Source organism: Psammomys obesus, unplaced genomic scaffold (genome assembly GCF_907164565.1).
Source record: "Psammomys obesus unplaced genomic scaffold, mPsaObe1.curated_primary_1811, whole genome shotgun sequence".
Taxonomy (NCBI): Eukaryota; Metazoa; Chordata; class Mammalia; order Rodentia; family Muridae; genus Psammomys; species Psammomys obesus.
The window spans coordinates 6,807,562-6,825,069 of NW_026594418.1; the positions used below are offsets into that span (position 1 = coordinate 6,807,562).

The following is a 17,508-nucleotide window of genomic DNA, read 5'->3' on the forward strand; positions in this document are numbered from 1 at the left end:
AGGTTTTGAAGAAAAATAGCTAAAAGTCCTCTCTTCACACTGCTCACACTTTTAAAATTACTATTGTTTTTTTTTTTTCCTGTCAGTATGCTTAATGAAAAAAAAAATCTCCTTCATTTCATTCCCAAGATAATAGACCAGAGAGTTACCATATGATCCAGTCTTCCAGGACCTCTAGCTTATGCTATATTGTAGTATAAATGTTTCAGAGTTTTCTTCTCATCTGGACAATCTGTAGCAATTCAAAGGAATGTATTCTCCTCATCCCTCCCCTTAAATGGACTAACAGGAACCAACCCAAACAAGTCACAAGCAATTAATATAAATCTTCTGGCTTGGCTCCAAGCTGCAAAGGAAAAGAATCCTTGTGACTCAGAGCAGTCAGTGTCCAATTCATCTATTAGGGAATCACAAACTTCGATGTATCCTAATGAGGTCATTTGGTCTGCTTTATTTCTATAGTCTGGAACTGGTAATCACTATTTGTTAGACACTGAGAATTAGAGGCTTGGGATCCAGGGGTGTGTGTGTGTGTGTGTGTGTGTGTGTGTGTGTGTGTGTGTGCATGTGCACATATTCTTTCCTGATTGTCTCTTATTTTCTCCCTATAAGTTACAATTATATCATTGTAATATATATACATATATATATATATATATATATATATTACAATGATGTTTGCAGGGAGAAGATAGGAGAGGCAATCAGAATGATAAGGATAAATTTGTTTAACAAGATGCCATCAGAGAAATTATTAAAAGTATTTTAAATAAAGTGTGAGACTTGAGAAGGACCCCTGAAAAGATGCAGCAAAATGTATAGTTATCTCTTTCAATAGCCTGGAACTGGAGACCATTGTTTCAAGAATGTCTGTGACATCAAATATTGTCACCACTCCAGGGAGCACAATGGACTGATGCTCCCTGCTTCTGTCCCCTGAAATCTAGCAATGTTGGTTATAAGGCTGTTTTCTGTCGATGCATCAAGCTAATGTAAACACCACAAGGAAACTAAGGCCTGCTGACTTCTGGCTATAGGACCCTCTGGCAGGTCATTTTGCCTTAAGATTGCAGTACTCCTTGCCAAAACTTACTAAAATTTAAATAGTACAATTTTCCCTTTTTGCTTTCTTCCTATCTCCTTCACAGGGCCCAGTCCTACAGGAATATATTTAATATAATTTAAGAAGATTAGACTATTTAATACACTTTCAATAACTGGTGCAAGACTAGGAATGAACACCATGGGTGATATAAGTGAATTTTGACGCATGGATGAGGAAAATTTATAATAATAACTAGGTCATGTCAGAAATGGTACTGATTGTAGGGATGGAGATGACAAACATCAATTCCTCAAGTTATTTGTTTCCATATCTAATGCTACATTTGCTCTAGAAGTTGTTTAGAAAATGAAAGTATTCCCTTGAGGTGGGGCAGCAGTAATTCTTCAATTCATATGTATGTTCTGAACTTTGTAGTATTCTTTCTTTCCAGTGTTTATTTACCCAGAAGTATAACAATAGTAAGGTGCCCATCATCCCATTCCAAGCCACAGTAAACAACATTTTCTGCAGGTCATAAGTTAGTCAGAAACTACGTAGGCTACCATGTATGAATGACATCGGTGCCATCTGCCTTTGATACTGTGGGCCTCGCTTCATGTTTGCTTCAGGTTCCGATGGTGAAGGTCGAATTAGGCAATCTTTTTCTTGGTAGAAGAATGTCAGCAAATTATATCCTGTTCTAACAGATCATCCAGGAAAGGCTGTGAGGTGTGGACCAAACAGCATTCAAGTGGAAGTAGAGAAGGCAATGTGTTTGTCTTAGCTTGTGTGCTGGCCCCACTGTCATGTATGGAAGGGACTCTTTTATTTGGACTCAACAAAACAAGCAAAAAGGAAAGCTGATTTTTATATCCAGTATTAATTGTTATCAACCAATAGAAATGCATTCATTGTAAAAGAAGTAATTTAGATTTTACTATTCCTTCAGCATCTTCGAGTGTGTGAAATTTTGTAGTCCCAAATAAATATAGTAATATTTGTGTAAATGAATTGAATATATGATATATTATTACATTTAATTTAAACATAGGCCTAGTGAAGTATTTATTGTTTTATGTGTATGAGTGTGACTGTTACACAGTTACAGAAAACAAATACAACGACTTTCTGATTCTAACACTATTATCACCATACCATCATTTCTCAGCCTTAGTCAATAGAAATAAACAGCAGAAAAATGATAATGATAAATGCTTACCTTCTAATTATTCTTATCCAATTTTTATCCAAATTTTCATTTTCTCACAGTGATTATTCCAAGGGCCTTGCCTGTTTCCTTTGGTTTTGAGCCTGTGGCCTTGATCAAGCACAAGTTTTAAGAGACCATTCTCTCTTTCTAATGTTTACTGTCAAGTCTAAAGGATCTCAGGTGAACTATAAAGTATTATACAATTAATTTTATTAAAACAGTTAAATATTTCCAAAATATGTAAATAATGAGCTGACAGTATTGTGGGGATTATTTAAGCAATACAGTGAACAGCTGTGGTTTATCTGCCTACTCTCCCCCCGCCCTTTGTAAACTGCACACTTTTTCTTTTGAGAATTCTTTCTTCCCTGGAAATTCTAGTGCTTCCAAGAAAATAGTCATGGTCTTGTGAAACCTCATCCTTAGAGAATATTAGATTGGTCCCGAGATAGTCTGAGGAGATCCAGGCCTTCACTGGAAAATGTTACCTTTTCTCCAGATAAAGCATCAATCAACTCTTCAGTGGTGGTGAAGGGTACTGCAGGATGTAGAATTCAGGAAGTGTTGGGAGCAATGTTTCTTACCATCCTTACAGAGCCAATCTACACAGAAAGAGATGGGAGGAAAAGCAGAAACAAAGGTTGGAAAGAAAACACTCTGCTCTGCCATGCAGCTGCTCCCCACCCTGCCCATGGCTTCATTTCTAGTCTATCCATGGACCAACATGTTTCTCCTTCGTCCTAAACCAGTTTAAGATGGATTCAGTCTCTTTAAAGCAACAGAGATATGACTCACACAATAGAACTTTTTTCATTTTCTTTTGAAAATCGCATCATGTGGTGGGAAAAAAATTCTAGTCAAGAAACTCATCTAAGGTTTTTCTGAACACTGGTAATCCATCAAGCTTTATTCATGAACAGGCCAAAACCTGGGCTATAATATCAAATGTGCCAAAAGACTGCTTTTTTCTCACAACCATACAAAACATTCTTTCCCATTTTCGACATAGACACATGAGGTCATTAAAGCTATTTTGAATCTTGCAGCCTATTAAATTCCAATTGCACATATTATATCTAACGTTAAATATTTGAATTAGTATTGAAATTAAATAGGTCTACAAATGTAGTATATTGCTAACCATATTTAGGAAGCTTAAAACAAAATAGCAAGACAGAGAAAGATCTATTCCACCATAAAAATCCATTGTTTTTCCATTTCTATTCACATAGCCTCAAGGGAAAAACTACTACAAGTATAATCAAGTATAAATGAAAAGCAAAACTGAAATAGTAATTTTTACATTTTGACAGCTGATAGCTTGTAATAAAAAAGATAATAACATTAGCTATGAGCTTGTTCATCCATGATTAATATTTCACAAGTGGAACTATATATCTGTATATAGTTATATATATATGTGTATATTTGATATTTATCAAATAAATAAATAAATAAATGGCATTGGTCAACTTGACCTTTGTTGTTGCATCTCTGTTCCTAGGGTAAGTGACTTTGAAGTTCTCTCAAACACATCTTTAAAATGAGGGCTCACTGAGTATTGTAGTTAAGGATGTATAATCTGGAAACAGATGTCTGAGTTTGGACTTTGACTCCACTACCAGCTCACTCTGAGCTTAAGCAAATTTTTCATAACACTGGTCCTCGGTTTTCCAATGCATCCTAAGATAGTCTGGCAGCTAGACATATATGTACATACTGATACAAATGACACTAGACCAAGAGCCATGGTTTCGATATGAAGTATGTCCCCCAAATCTCATGTGTTAAAGCCATGGTCCACAGATTGTGGATCCAGTCATCAAAATAAGGATTCTTGCATAATCAGTGATTACCCACTGGTGAATTCATAGCTCTATAGCAACATTTCAATGGGCAGAGACTTTCAGAGATGGTGCCGACATGGAGGAAGGAGGTCACTGAGGATCTTGTCTAAAGTGTTTTCATTCACTCTCTCCATCAACATCCTCCTCTCCCTTCTTCTTCCCCTCCCTCCCTCCTTTCTGTTCTCCTCTTTCTTTGCAGAATTTAACTTCTCAGTTGGACTACTTCTTTCCTGCCATGATACCCTGCTTCACAACTGCCCTGGAGGCAGAGGCACCAGATTGAGTATCTCCCAAGCATCTAAGATTATAAGCCAAAGACTAAATCTTCCCTTCTTTAAACCTTCTTTCTCAGGTATTTCTCATAGCAATGAGAAACCTGACTAACACAATGCCTTGCTTAGGAACGTACATGGCCAAATGCCTCGCCCTCAAATGCCCCATAACAGCAAAATATGTACTACAATAGGAACAAACAAATTAGGACAATACATTGGTCTAAATTCAATGCTTATGAATGACCAAGACCACATGCCCCATAACAGCAAAACACATAGTACAATGAGAACAAACCAATTACAATATGTTGCTATAAAATCACCCAACTGGATATTATTCAGTGACATCAATGAATAAGCTACAGTTGTATGCATGAAAACTGGTTGAGTCTCAAAATAAACTTTCAATAAATTAAGTGTGAGAAGAATTTACACTATTGGGTTTTACTTACATCAGCTTCAAAGAGAAGCACAGCTCAAGAGTTTATCCTGCAACACACACAGAGATGGAAAAACTAAGGCTAACAAGGTGATTATCTGAATGAAACTCAGGAAAGAAGTTGGTTCCAGAGCTAGGAACGGAACAAGGCTATGTGGAAGACACACAAAACGGTTTATAAAATGTTTACTTTAAATTAGTACTATGAGAAGGGTGTTTATTTTCTGGTCTGCTTATAAAATATACATATTTTTGTCCCTATATTAATTAATATTTATAGCAACTAAAGACCATATTTGAGAAGATAAGTTTGACAACAGTGTCTAACTTTTTGATTAAAGATGGGAAGCATAATGATGATGTCATGTCATGCAGATGTTAGAAGAAAGCACAAAGCACATATCTGTTTATGCCATTGTGTTCTGAGACTTCTGGGATTGTACATAAAATCTACAGTCTTGTTACAGAATCCATCTTGCTGTGTTTCAAGATTTAGTCATTCAAGGGAAAGTACAAAAAAAAAAAGATACATGGATCTTCAGTCACAACTAAGATAACCCTCTAAGGAAAAGAATGATCAACTCATAGCTATACCTCAGTATAAAAATAACAGACCAGATCAAATGCCTACTTCAGCATATCCTGAAAGAACAGGGGTATAGAATTTATAAAGTGTCATAACACTGCTTCCCTCCATGATTTACTTAGAGAGGAAGAAGCAGTGTTTAGGAAACTCAGGTTGCTTATCATAGGAAAGAAGGGAGTTGGCAGAGTCAGCAGTGAATTGAAGTTTAAGTTATAGAAGCTATAGAAACTGTTCAGCAATTGGCATTGACCAGGTAGAGGAAAAAAAAAGACAGTGGATGGGAGTGGAAGTGAAGTGGTAGATAAGCATTGGCACTCCCACACCAGATTAGCCTTTCAGGACAGCCACAGTTACAGTCCTCAGGAGCTCCACAAGAAAAAAGGCCAAACAGACCGTTTCTGGAGTAATATTTTAAAGAAACACCTTTTGGGCCAAGCTTCTGGGAAGAACAGAAGCCCAGCTAACATTGAATAGAAAATAACAGTCCCACCCTCATCTCCATCTAGTATATTAGATGGGCATATAGTTGGAAAAATGATGGAAATCATTTAAATAAACTCTATTTGCCCTGTCAAGCCAAGAGGGACAATTATTTCTTCAAAAGAAAAATGGACCAACCAGAAATGTCTCTGTGCAGACTAATCCCCAGAACCCTTATGTCACAGGGACAATTAAATAGAAGCCTGGAAAGAACCTTTATTTCAGGTTCTTATCAGCTTCAGCCAGCTGATAGAGAAAGTGGGTCTTACGGGTGAACTCTTGAACCAGGAAAGAATCCATGCAAAGTTTCTGTCAGGTGCTGTGACCTGAAAATGTGTTTCCATTCCTTGGCTTATCTTTATGACTGAAAAATGACTGCCTCTTATTTGCTCTATATGCTTGGAAACTAGTTATATTGTTGAGACTGTCACAAACAAGAGGTTACCTTCCTAGGGAAAAAAAATTAACCTCCCAGGTACAAGGTTCAATTAAAGGAAGAGAAATTTGGATTGTCACACTCTCTTCCTTTTGCCTAACTTCCAGAGGGTCTGTAACCCTATTTAACAAGTAGAATGGCTTCTGAGGGCTAGCTTGGTAGAACACGCCTTCAAATCCCAGCATTTAGGAGGCAGAAGCAGATCTCTGAGAGTTTAGTTCAAATCTGATCTACATAGTGAGTTCCAGATCAGCCAGGACTACATAGTGAGATGCTGAAGAAAAAGGAGGAGGAGCAGGAAAAGGAAGAAAAGAAAAAGAAGGGGATAAGGACGAGGAAGGGAAAGAAAGAAGAAGAAGAGGAAAGAGGAGGAGGGAAGGTAATTCTAGACTAAAACTTCGACTTTCTCTAGCATTTGTGTCCTCGTCTATTGCTGCTCCATAGTATTGGCGGTGCCATTACAAGAAGCCATAACCTCATAAAGCAGCCACTTGTCACCATTGCCAGTCACTTAGTGAGTGAGCTTCATTAGAAATGTCCAATTTAAAAGAAGGGGGAAAAAAGAAATTTCCAATTAAATATAATCCCTTTGTGAATTTCTAAATCATAAATCTGTTTTATTTTCTTCTTTGTACATAAAAAAGTTAAGTTGTGATTGAGGCATATTACGTTGTTTCTCTAAAAAAATGATTTGATGTGCAAAGCCAAGTTCAAGTTTCTAAAGGTTTAAGTCCTGCAGGCCTGTGACCAAGCTGTATGGTATGACTTGCTGTAGCTTGATTAGGTAATAATTTCAGAGATTATCAGTGCAAAGGGCGACTCATTACCTACAAATGACCAAGCAATATACATAGACAAATAATAGAACAATTATCAGAAAACTTCCTGCTCAGATAATTTATTAACAAAAATACTGAAGTAAGTGCCCACTGTGCCTAGAGGAGATATTTAATAAACAGAACATTCAGATTCATATCGTAGAGGGGAAGGCAATGGTTTATTCAAAAGGTGGTATATCAGAACAAAAGTAAAATTGGTTTTCATATTAATTATACGCAGGTGATTATGACACACACCTTCAATCCCAACACTCGGGAGGCAAAGACAGGCTGAATCTGAATTTGAGGCTAGCCTGGTCTACAGAGCAAGTTCTAGGAAAGCTATGACTACACAGAGAAGCCCTGCCTCAAGAAAATTTAAAAAAGAAGGAAGGAAGGAAGGAAGGAAGGAAGGAAGGAAGGAAGGAAGGAAGGAAGGAAGGAAGGAAGGAAGGAAGGAAGGAGAAAGAAAGGAAGGAGAAAGAAAGAAAGAAAGAAAGAAAGAAAGAAAGAAAGAAAGAAAGAAAGAAAGAGTGAAAAAAGAGAAAAAGAAAGAAAATTAAACAAGTTAAGGAGAAAAGCAAAAGTACCTAACAGGGATTATGTCTCAGACAAAGTTACATCTGCCTTTTGGACATCTGAAATTACCTTAGTTGAAGTAATTTGAAAAGATATGACATCATAGTCAGAAAACCTCCAGGTTTTCTGATCTCCAGGTTTTTGGTTGATTTGTTTCCTTGTTTTATTTAACTTTCTCTTTAATTTAAGCCATCAGGCTGTTTTGTTTCTTAGACATTGACCTATCAATAAATGAATTCCTTTATCTAAGATATAAAATGCCTTACCGAAGAGCATACATGCCTATTCTGTCTAAATGCACATGGCCAAAAGACGTTCACTGTGAAACTATGATCAACAAAGATGTCATGTGGAAATTGCCCCTGGATACCATATCCTGGTACCAATCTCTAGCATGATTTGGAGACCAGAATATTCAGTCAGTCATCTGCTACAGAGAAACTGCAGGTGCAGCTGGAGGACTGGGTGGAGGATGTCAAAGCAGGAGAAAGCAGCTTTATGTCAACCTCCTAAGGTCCTTGATGTGGAAGGAACAATCACTTACACACACACAAATGATCATTGTGATTCCCGACTACAAGGACCTGCGGTGTGGGAAAGGAAGTTCTGCATGGAATTTGAAAGCTGGATTTACAAGGTAAGAGATCTAAGAGCTTCAAGTGGAGAGGGTTTCCAGCATTTCAGAGAAATATGTTTTGTTTGTTTTCAGTCTAGACTGAGAGTACAAATGCCTTGGAAATATACTTGAAGCCAAAGACACCCCAGGGCTGTTTTCTTTTTCCTCACAGAGCCCTGGGTTAGGCTGTATAGGTGGTACCTATAAGAGTTCACCTGTAGCAATAATGATGCCTCTCATGTTCTCCATGTCCAATCAGCAATCTAGGTAATTGCCACTATTTTCCTTGAATGTCCTCCACAGTTCCCATACTGTGTTCTCACTATTAGATGTTTACCATTTAGTCCTGAGCAAGTGCTACTTAGCTGCCAGCTATCTCTGAGATATATTCAGTATTGCTTTCTGGAGACAGAGTTTGAGCACAGGCCTACTCTGTCCAAAATTTTTGATGGCCTCCGATAGATGTTCAGTTTAAATGCGGGCTATTCTTTTATTGGTTCTGATTTTTAAAAATCATTATCTTGTAATTAGTGAAAGTTTAAAAAAAATCATTATCTTGATTCAAAACCTGCCTTTGAAAAATAAAATTATGTCATTTTCAGGGAAATAGATATAATGAGAAATCACCTTACAGAAATCATCCAGATTCAGAAACACCAATATCACATTTTGTCTCATACGTGTCTCATAGATTTTGCATACATTTTTTTAAAGTAGCCAGTCTTTGCTACCTGCCAACTTGGGAAATTTTCTTAACCTCTTTCATCCTGAATTTCCTTATCTAATAGAAAGAATAACAAAAATCCCTCATGAACTTACTGTTAAGATTAAATGACAGATTCCAAAAAATTGAGAACCATGCCTGTGTCACAGTAACTTTGGGATGTTATTGTTTGACCAAGCTGTTATCACTAGCTATGAAGGTGTACCACAATCTACCCTTCATGCTCCCCAGCTGTCTGTCTTGTTTCTGGCTCGTCAATAACCTCAATTCTTGTATATGAATTGAGATGGCAGTCCCATACACCAAAAGATTCATATACTTATCTTTAACAACTTCAAAATATCCGTCCTGGTATCCTCATTTTCTAGATAATGAGACTCAGACTCAACAAAGTTAAGAAACCTGGTATAAGGAGCTGAACTTATAAGTAGCGGTGAAAAGGCTGAAATCAGTACCCAAAACTCCAACTATATTCTTCCAACAATATGACACCTTTATGCCAACCGATTCCTAAATGTTTCCATTAAAGCACTTTAGTAACACATGCTTTTCCTGAACCTTGGAACCTCTACGTTCAGACGAAGAATCTGTGCCCCTCCTGAACCTCAACAGGACTTTACAAGCACCTAGGCTAACTGATTCTAGCACAAGCAAAGTTATACAACTACCAGATCTAGGTTACAAATGGTAACACAAGGGTTATAAATAGCTCAGTCTTTTGAAGCTGCCCTCTAGGCAGCAAATATAAGAAATACTCTCCTTGTGGATTTGGGGAGTGGCATGCATGCAAAAAGGGGAGGGAGGGTGGGATCGGCAGGGGAGGAGGGAGGGGCTTATGGGGGGATACAAAATGAATAAAGTGTAATTAATAAAAAATTAAAAAATTAAAAAATTTAAAAAAATAAAAAAAAAGAAATACTACCTGAAGGTGTTATGCTTGAGAAATCAGTAAAGAGATCACATCAAGAGAGAGAGGCATAAAGAGGTCCAGCTGCTCAGACAGCCTTTAAGCAACCCCAACAGGCACTTTGTGGAACAGAGAGGAGCTATCTCAGTCAAGTCCCGTCCACATTGCAAAACTCCATGAGATATGCAAATTATCCTTGTTATTTAAGTCAAGAAATATTGAGTGTTTTGTTTCTCAATTATGAAATCCAGAAAGGTTGTAGAAATCTTTAATGTCAATTAATCATTTTAATTCCCCCTAATAATAGGCCTTCCACAGTCGTCAATTGTACAGCCATCTCTACCTAGAGGTCATCACCAACTAGCATATACAAGCCTTCACCTAAAGAGCTATGTGTTAAAAATAAACAAATAAATAAAAATAAAAATAAAAAAGAGCTGTGAGCTGACCTAAATCATTGTGAATGCCACAGAGTCAATCACCTTTCCTTAAGTCTATACCTGGGTTCTTAAGAACTCAAATGCGAGCTCATTTATTCTTTGTTTCCCACTAAGCTCTGCTACTTCATCTGTCTAGACCTCTGTCTCATCTGAACGGAGTTACAGTGAAATCTCCAGTTTAGCCTCAATGCAGAAATGTACATACAAATCCAATGAAAGCTCTTAGTTTTTGAATTAATTGTTTTCACAATGAGGAGACAAAAATATTAAGAGGAGTAACATGAAGGAGAAGGATTTGTTTCAGCTCATGGTTTCTGAGAATTCAGTCCATCCTTGTGGGAAGGCATGGTAGAGCCACTCAGCTCATACCATGGCAGGCAGAAACAGCAGCTGCAGACCACCAGGAAGAAGATGCATCTCACTGATCCACTTTCTCAGGCTAAGCTCCACTCCCAAAGCCCACAGACACTCCCCCAAATAATGCCACCAACTGAAGACTAAGTGCTCAAAACATGAGTCTATGGGTACACATTGGCTCAAATGGTAACACATTTAACAAGAGCTTTGGTTGTGTTGTGGTATGTGTTGAAATACTGATTATATTGCACAATAAATATTTATTTCTGTTTCCTCAAGTGAACTATTTAGCCTCTTTGAAGAAAAACATCAGTATATCCCTAACACCTAATGCTTAGAATATGAAAAATATGTCATTTTGAATGAATAAACAAATAGGTAAGGGATGCTGAATAAACAACTCATGCTTGTAGGAGACACCAGATAGAAGAGATCTTAGGCTCATGAGAAATTTAGTGGTGGCTGTATGCTATTGTCTACATCCTATCCTATCCAATTCTTGTCTCTGTCTTAGTGATGCTACCATACCATAGACGTATTTTCAAGACTACTTCATTCACAAAGCCACACAGCTTTGTTAGGCATCTTCACTTGAAAAGAAATGACATTTCTGTAAGTGCTTCTCTGCCATTCGATATTCCTCTGCAGAGAATTCTCTTACAGAAATGTTCAACCTCATTAGCCATTAGGGAAATGCAAATCAAAACAACCCTGAGATTTCACCTTACACCCATCAGAATGGCCAAGATGAAAATCTCAAGGGACAACACATGCTGGAGAGGTTGTGGAGAAAGGGGAACCCTTCTCCACTGCTGGTGGGAATGTAAACTGGTACAACCACTCTGGAAATCAATCTGGCGCTTTCTCAGACAACTAGGAATAGCGCTTCCTCAAGATCCAGCCATACCACTCCTAGGCATATACCCAAAAGAGGCGCAAGTACACAAAAAGGACATTTGCTCAACCATGTTTGTAGCAGCTTTATTTGTAATAGCCAGAAGCTGGAAACAACCCAGATGCCCCTCAACTGAAGAATGGATGCAGAAACTGTGGTACATCTATGCAATGGAGTATTACTCAGCAATGAAAAATAAGGAAATCATGAAATTTGCAGGTAAATGGTGGGACCTGGAAAGGATCATCCTGAGTGAGTTGTCCCAGAAGCAAAAAGACACTCACGGTATATACTCACTCATATAAACATACAATATAGAATAAACCCACTAAAATCTGTACATCTAAACAAACTAAGCAAAAGAGACGACCCTAACTAAAATGTTCAATCCCCATCCTGAAAGGCAAAGAGGATGGACATCAGAAGAAAAAGAAAATAGGAAACAACCTCGGAACCCGCTACAGAGGGCCTCTGAAAGCCAGAAGAAAACAGGAAACAACCTTGAAACCTGCTACAGAGGGCCTCTGAAAGCTTCTGCAGTATAGACTGTCAAAGCAGATGCTGAGCCTGATGGCCAACTGATGGGCAGAGTGAATGGAATTTTATGTAAGAAGTGGGAAATAGTAAGAGCTGGAGGGGACGGGAACTCCACAAGCAGAGCAACAGAACAAGATAATTTGAACACAGGGAACTTCCCAGAGACTCATACTCCAACCAAGGACTATTCGTGGAGATGACCTGGAACCCCTGCACAGGTGTAGCCCATGGCAGTTCAGTGTCCAAGTGGGTTACATAGTAATTGGGGGAGCAGCCTTACCAGGCCACAGTAGAGGACAATGCAGCCACTTTTGATGAAAACTGATAGACTAAGATCAGAAAGAAGAGGAGAACCTCCCCTATCAGTGGATTTGGGGAGTGGCATGCATGCAGAAAGGGGAGGGAGGGTGGGATCGGCAGGGGAGGAGGGAGGGGCTTATGGGGGGATACAAAATGAATAAAGTGTAATAAAAAAAATAAAAAACTAATACAAAAAAAAAAAAAGAAATGACAGTCCAAATCAGATGGCAGAACTATAAGGAAAGCAACTGCTAAAAATCTCATAAAGATCCTTTTTCTTCTTCTAGCCATTTTACAACATGTCATCTAGATGCCTGACCTTGCCAAGCAAAATCTAGTTAATCTTTACAGTGCCATTCCCTTTTATGGACTCTCTGATATGGCAGTGCCATATGGTGGCAGCGCTGGTGAGAGGACTCTGCTCTTACCTGACGAACAGGTTTGTGTTTCACTAAGCAAATAATTTGGCTCTTGCATCATCCATTCTACTTCCCCAGTGTTTTCTGCTCGATGGAAAACACACCCAAAGAAATTACTGAACAGCAGTACCACCTCTATTAATGAGATGAGAAAACAATTTCTATAGTTAAGTTTTACTTGAAGACTGTTCACATATGCACACCATTAAGGAAGCCCACTGCTATTGTAGGACAGCAGTACTATCCAAGGGCATTTGATCTCAAAGCACACACACACACACAAAAATTCCCAGGGCACCAATCAGTTCTTTAAAGATGTCCTCTTGCTTCAGCCGATTAAAATCCAACAGGTTGGCCTTAGAAACAAGGAATTTATCTCATTGTTGCTGTGATTACAGGTTGTGTGTTTATTATAGCTTTAATCATGCCTACATTCTTTCTCAGAAGGAGTTGTTTGAAGCCTGCAGAATGCTGAGGTTTGGACACATTTCTGAGGTATGCCACCACAGCTTCTGATTGGGCAGCCACCCTCGGACCATGTGGGCCTTTTACTGTTGACTCACCAGAGGGTAGCAACTTGGAAGGTTGATGTCAGCATGCAAGAATGTCAGGCTGCTCTCTTTGGCAACCACCCTCCTTCCCTCTTCATCAACTCACTCAGCCTAGAGCTAAGCAAGGCTTCTTAGGTTTACACCCTCGCCAACATTCTGCCTGGGCTTTTCACTGCCTTGGATATCATGCTCCAGTAAAACAGAAACAGGCAAAGGGACAAACAAACAAAAAACCCAGATATTAGTTGATAGTGGTAAACCCTGGTTGTGATGGGGATATATATGAGAGTGGGTATAGCTGTCTGTGTAGCTCTCTGCAACACACACACCCACACACACACACACAGGCACACTCTTTTTCCAAAAGAAAGCACTAGAATTCAGGATGCAATCTGTCAGAAGGCATAAGCAAGATTTCTGAATCATGGAGGCATTATATGCTACTGATTATTTGATTTGCCTCAAATGCCTCATAGCTCTGACTACTCCAACTAAAGCCTTCAATTGGATTTAGGACTGTCTCTGAAGTGTTTTATAATCCCATGATCTGAAAAAAACTACTAGGGTTTTTTGTTTGTTTGTTTTGCTTTTTTTGTTTTAGGGGAGTGGCTTCCTGGTACTCGTGTGGCATGACAGAGCTGCCAGACAGCTTACAGACTGGCTCTGTGAGTGTCTTTTGAACACTGCCTAGTTTCATATCGCCTCTGATCTCAGCATCACCCCCTCACTTAACAGAAAAGAGTCATATGTCTAAGCTCATTAAAATGCCCACGTTCACAGAGTCTTTTCAATGTTTGTGGTTTTACACAACTGAAAGCAGTAAACCTGTTAAGAGATCCATAGATCCATGGCTAAGGTCAAGCAATCACTCACATGATACTGTCAAGCAAGGTAGAACTGATGATTCAAAGGAACTGGGTATTCCCTAATTCAACTTGCTAATGTGTGGAGTCCAAACATTAAGGCTATTTGATTCCCTTAACAAACTGGAAATGAGATAAAATTGCCTTCTTTGATCTTCTCTTCATGTCATTTCTTTACCTTGATGAATAGCTACAACTTCAATCCCTCCATTTTGTCTCAGTGTCCTCCAGGATTGTCCAATTTGGCCAATGCAGTGGGTAAATTCCCCCCACCCCCAAAACATATTCTCATAGCCTAATCCTCTAAGTTTGCTAATATAATCTTTATGGGAAAACAACAATTAACTCGATGTTCAGAGTAGGCAAGAAATCTAATAATAAGTGTTCTTGTAGAAGTACATAGAGAAGAGACTAAGGGAGAAGATAGAAAGCTCTACAATGAGGTAACTTCCAGACAAAAACTTTCTAAAGACACTGGAAATTTCAGAAATTCTCCCATAGAGCCTCTGTGGAGGACAAGGTCCTGCTGATGTCCTGACTGAATTTACCACTGCTAGAACGGTACTTTGATTTCTATTCCCTTAAAGTTATGGAGTTTGTAGCTGCTAGATGATAGAATTCATCAGTTACAAACTCTATGTCATATGAGGAATAATGCAAGTAGTACTAGTCTGGATGGGAAAATTCAAGTTTTAATATCATGCTTGCAATCCTAGGATTCAGGAGACTTAGGGAAGATAGTCATTATTTCCGAGTCCAGTCTTAACTATCTAGTGAGTTCTGGCCAGCTAGCACTACATAGAAAGTTATTATCTCTCTTTGATTATGAATAAATATTCAGTATGACAACTGAGAGTTTGAAAGTCAAGAAAATACTAGTATTTCAGCAAAAGTGAGAAGCTGTGTCCTATCAGAAAGCAGTTCCAAACAGGGAACAGGACAGGAGCCTACCACAGAGGGCCTCTGAAAGACTCTACCCAGGAAGGTATTAAAGCAGATGCTGAGACTCATAGCCAAACTTTGGGCCATGTGCAGGGAATCTTATGAAAGGTGAGATAGAAAGACATAGAGGAGATAGAAAAACAGGAGCTCCAAGGGAGAGTAACAGAACCACAAAATCTGGGCCCAGGGGTCTTTTCTGAGACTGATATTCCAACCAAGGACCATGCATGGCAATAACCTAGAACCCCTGCACAGATGTAGCCCATGGCAGCTCAGTGTCCAAGTGGCTTCTCTAGTAATAGGAAGAGACTGTCTCAGACACGAACTCAGTGGCTGGCTCTTTGATCACCTCCCCCTGAGGGGAGAACAGTCTTACCAGGCCACAGAGGAAAACAATGCAGCCAGTCCTGATGAGATCTGATAGGCTAGGGTAAGAGGGAAGGGGAGGAAGACCTACCTTATCAGTGGACTAGGGGAGGGGCATGGGAGGAGAAGAGGGAGGACAGGCAAGATTGGGAGGGAATGAGGGAGAGAGCTACAGCTCTCTCATACAAAATGAATAAATTGTAATAAATTTAAAACTTTATTTAAAAATTAATTAAAAGAAAGAAAGAAGTTCCCATCCAGCATTCCTGTTGACAACATGGTTCAGCATGGACAAATCTTGCCTGTTTTACTGAATTGTTACTTTAAATTTCCTGCATTTTAAGTGTTGGTTCAAAATCCAAACAGGCAAATGGCATTCTGTGGGCATGACCAAACATAACTAAGTGCTGAGATGTAACCACAGTGGCAAGCTGTGGTTCATGAACGAACTGACCCTTTAAAAAATCCTGAAGATGCTCATGACAGCCAAGAACCAAGGCCTGCTTTCCCCACTGGGAGCCTCTCCCCCCTCCCCCATTTACTTAGGGTCATCCCCACTTACCCTGTGGGCAGAGGGCTCTACTCATGCCTACAATTCATCTTTCTTTTACTCTGATGGCTTAAATTGTACTCTGTCCATTTAGAAATACGGTTGTGTGTGAGCAACAGACAGGCAGGCAGGCAGGCAAGCAGAAATTTCTTTAGAAAAAAAAAATCTGGGGAGAATTGAAAATCCAAAGTTATTTTTTTCTGACCTTTTATCACAAGCATTAACACACATTTATTAAAAAGGGAAGGTACTTCAGGTAAAATATAAGCTATAAACTGAAACAAAACCTTAAAATGACACTGCCTCCTCCACCTCTCAATTTCAGTGTAAGTGTCCTATGGAGATTTTTAAAGCAACATGTAACTCAATGAGATGGACTTTTTCTGTCTGATTCTGAACGTGACTGGCAAGAATTTACAGAATGATGAAAATTCTACAAAAGCCAAGATTCATATGCAGCTGTGAGGGAAGACCACATTGAGGAGGGAACATAGCAATTTTCATAATAGAGGTTTTTATCATGAAAAAAGTCTGCAAAAAGAGATACTCCTAAGGCTCCCTCTGAAAGTGAGAGGGATTTAAAAATAATTTCAGCAATATAGAGAGAAATTATCCTCAAATGAAAATCAAGAATATCAGAAACCAATGGAATTCTACTCAGCACTTAAAAACAAAGAAATCATGAAATTTGCAGGCAAATGATAGGATCTAGAAAAGATCATCCTGAGTGAGGTATTCCAGAATCAGAAAGACACACATAGTATATACTCACTTATAAGTATATATTAGACATATAATATAGGGTAATCATACTAAAATCTGTACACTTAAGCAAGCTTATCAAGAAGGAAGACCCTGGGTAAGAGGATCATCCTCACTCAGACAAGCAAATGGGATGGACATCAGAAAAGGGAGAAAACAGGGAACAGGACAGGAGCCTACCACAGAGGGCCTCTAAAAGACTTTACCCAATAGGGTATCAAAAGCAGATACTGAGACTCATAGCCAAGCTTTGGGCAGAGTACAGGGAATCTTATGAAAAAAGGGGGAGTTAGTAAGACCTGGAGAGGACAGGAGCTCCACAAGGACCAAATGTATCTGGGCACAGGGGTCTTTTCTGAAACTGATAATCCAAACAAGGGCCATTGGAGATAACCTAGAACCTCTGCACAGATGTAGCCTGTGGCAACTCAGTGTCCAAAAGGGTTCCCCAATAATAAGACCAGGGACTGTCTCTGACATGAACTCATGGGCTAGCTCTTTGGTCACCTCTACCTGAGGGGGAAGCAGCCTTACCAGGCCACAGAGAAAGTCAAAGAAGCCAGT

The 17,508-nt window shown here is 39.0% G+C and overlaps 1 long non-coding RNA gene across 1 annotated transcript in view; it reads left to right on the forward strand.

The window, feature by feature from the left end:
* The first annotated feature begins 8,018 nt into the window (after window positions 1–8,018).
* LOC129685404 (uncharacterized) overlaps window positions 8,019–17,508 on the forward strand; it is a 45,999-nt gene continuing 36,509 nt past the window's right edge. Inside the window, exon 1 of the long non-coding RNA XR_008721479.1 lies at window positions 8,019–8,352. This is a non-coding gene — a long non-coding RNA (uncharacterized LOC129685404). The remainder of the gene's footprint in view (window positions 8,353–17,508) is intronic.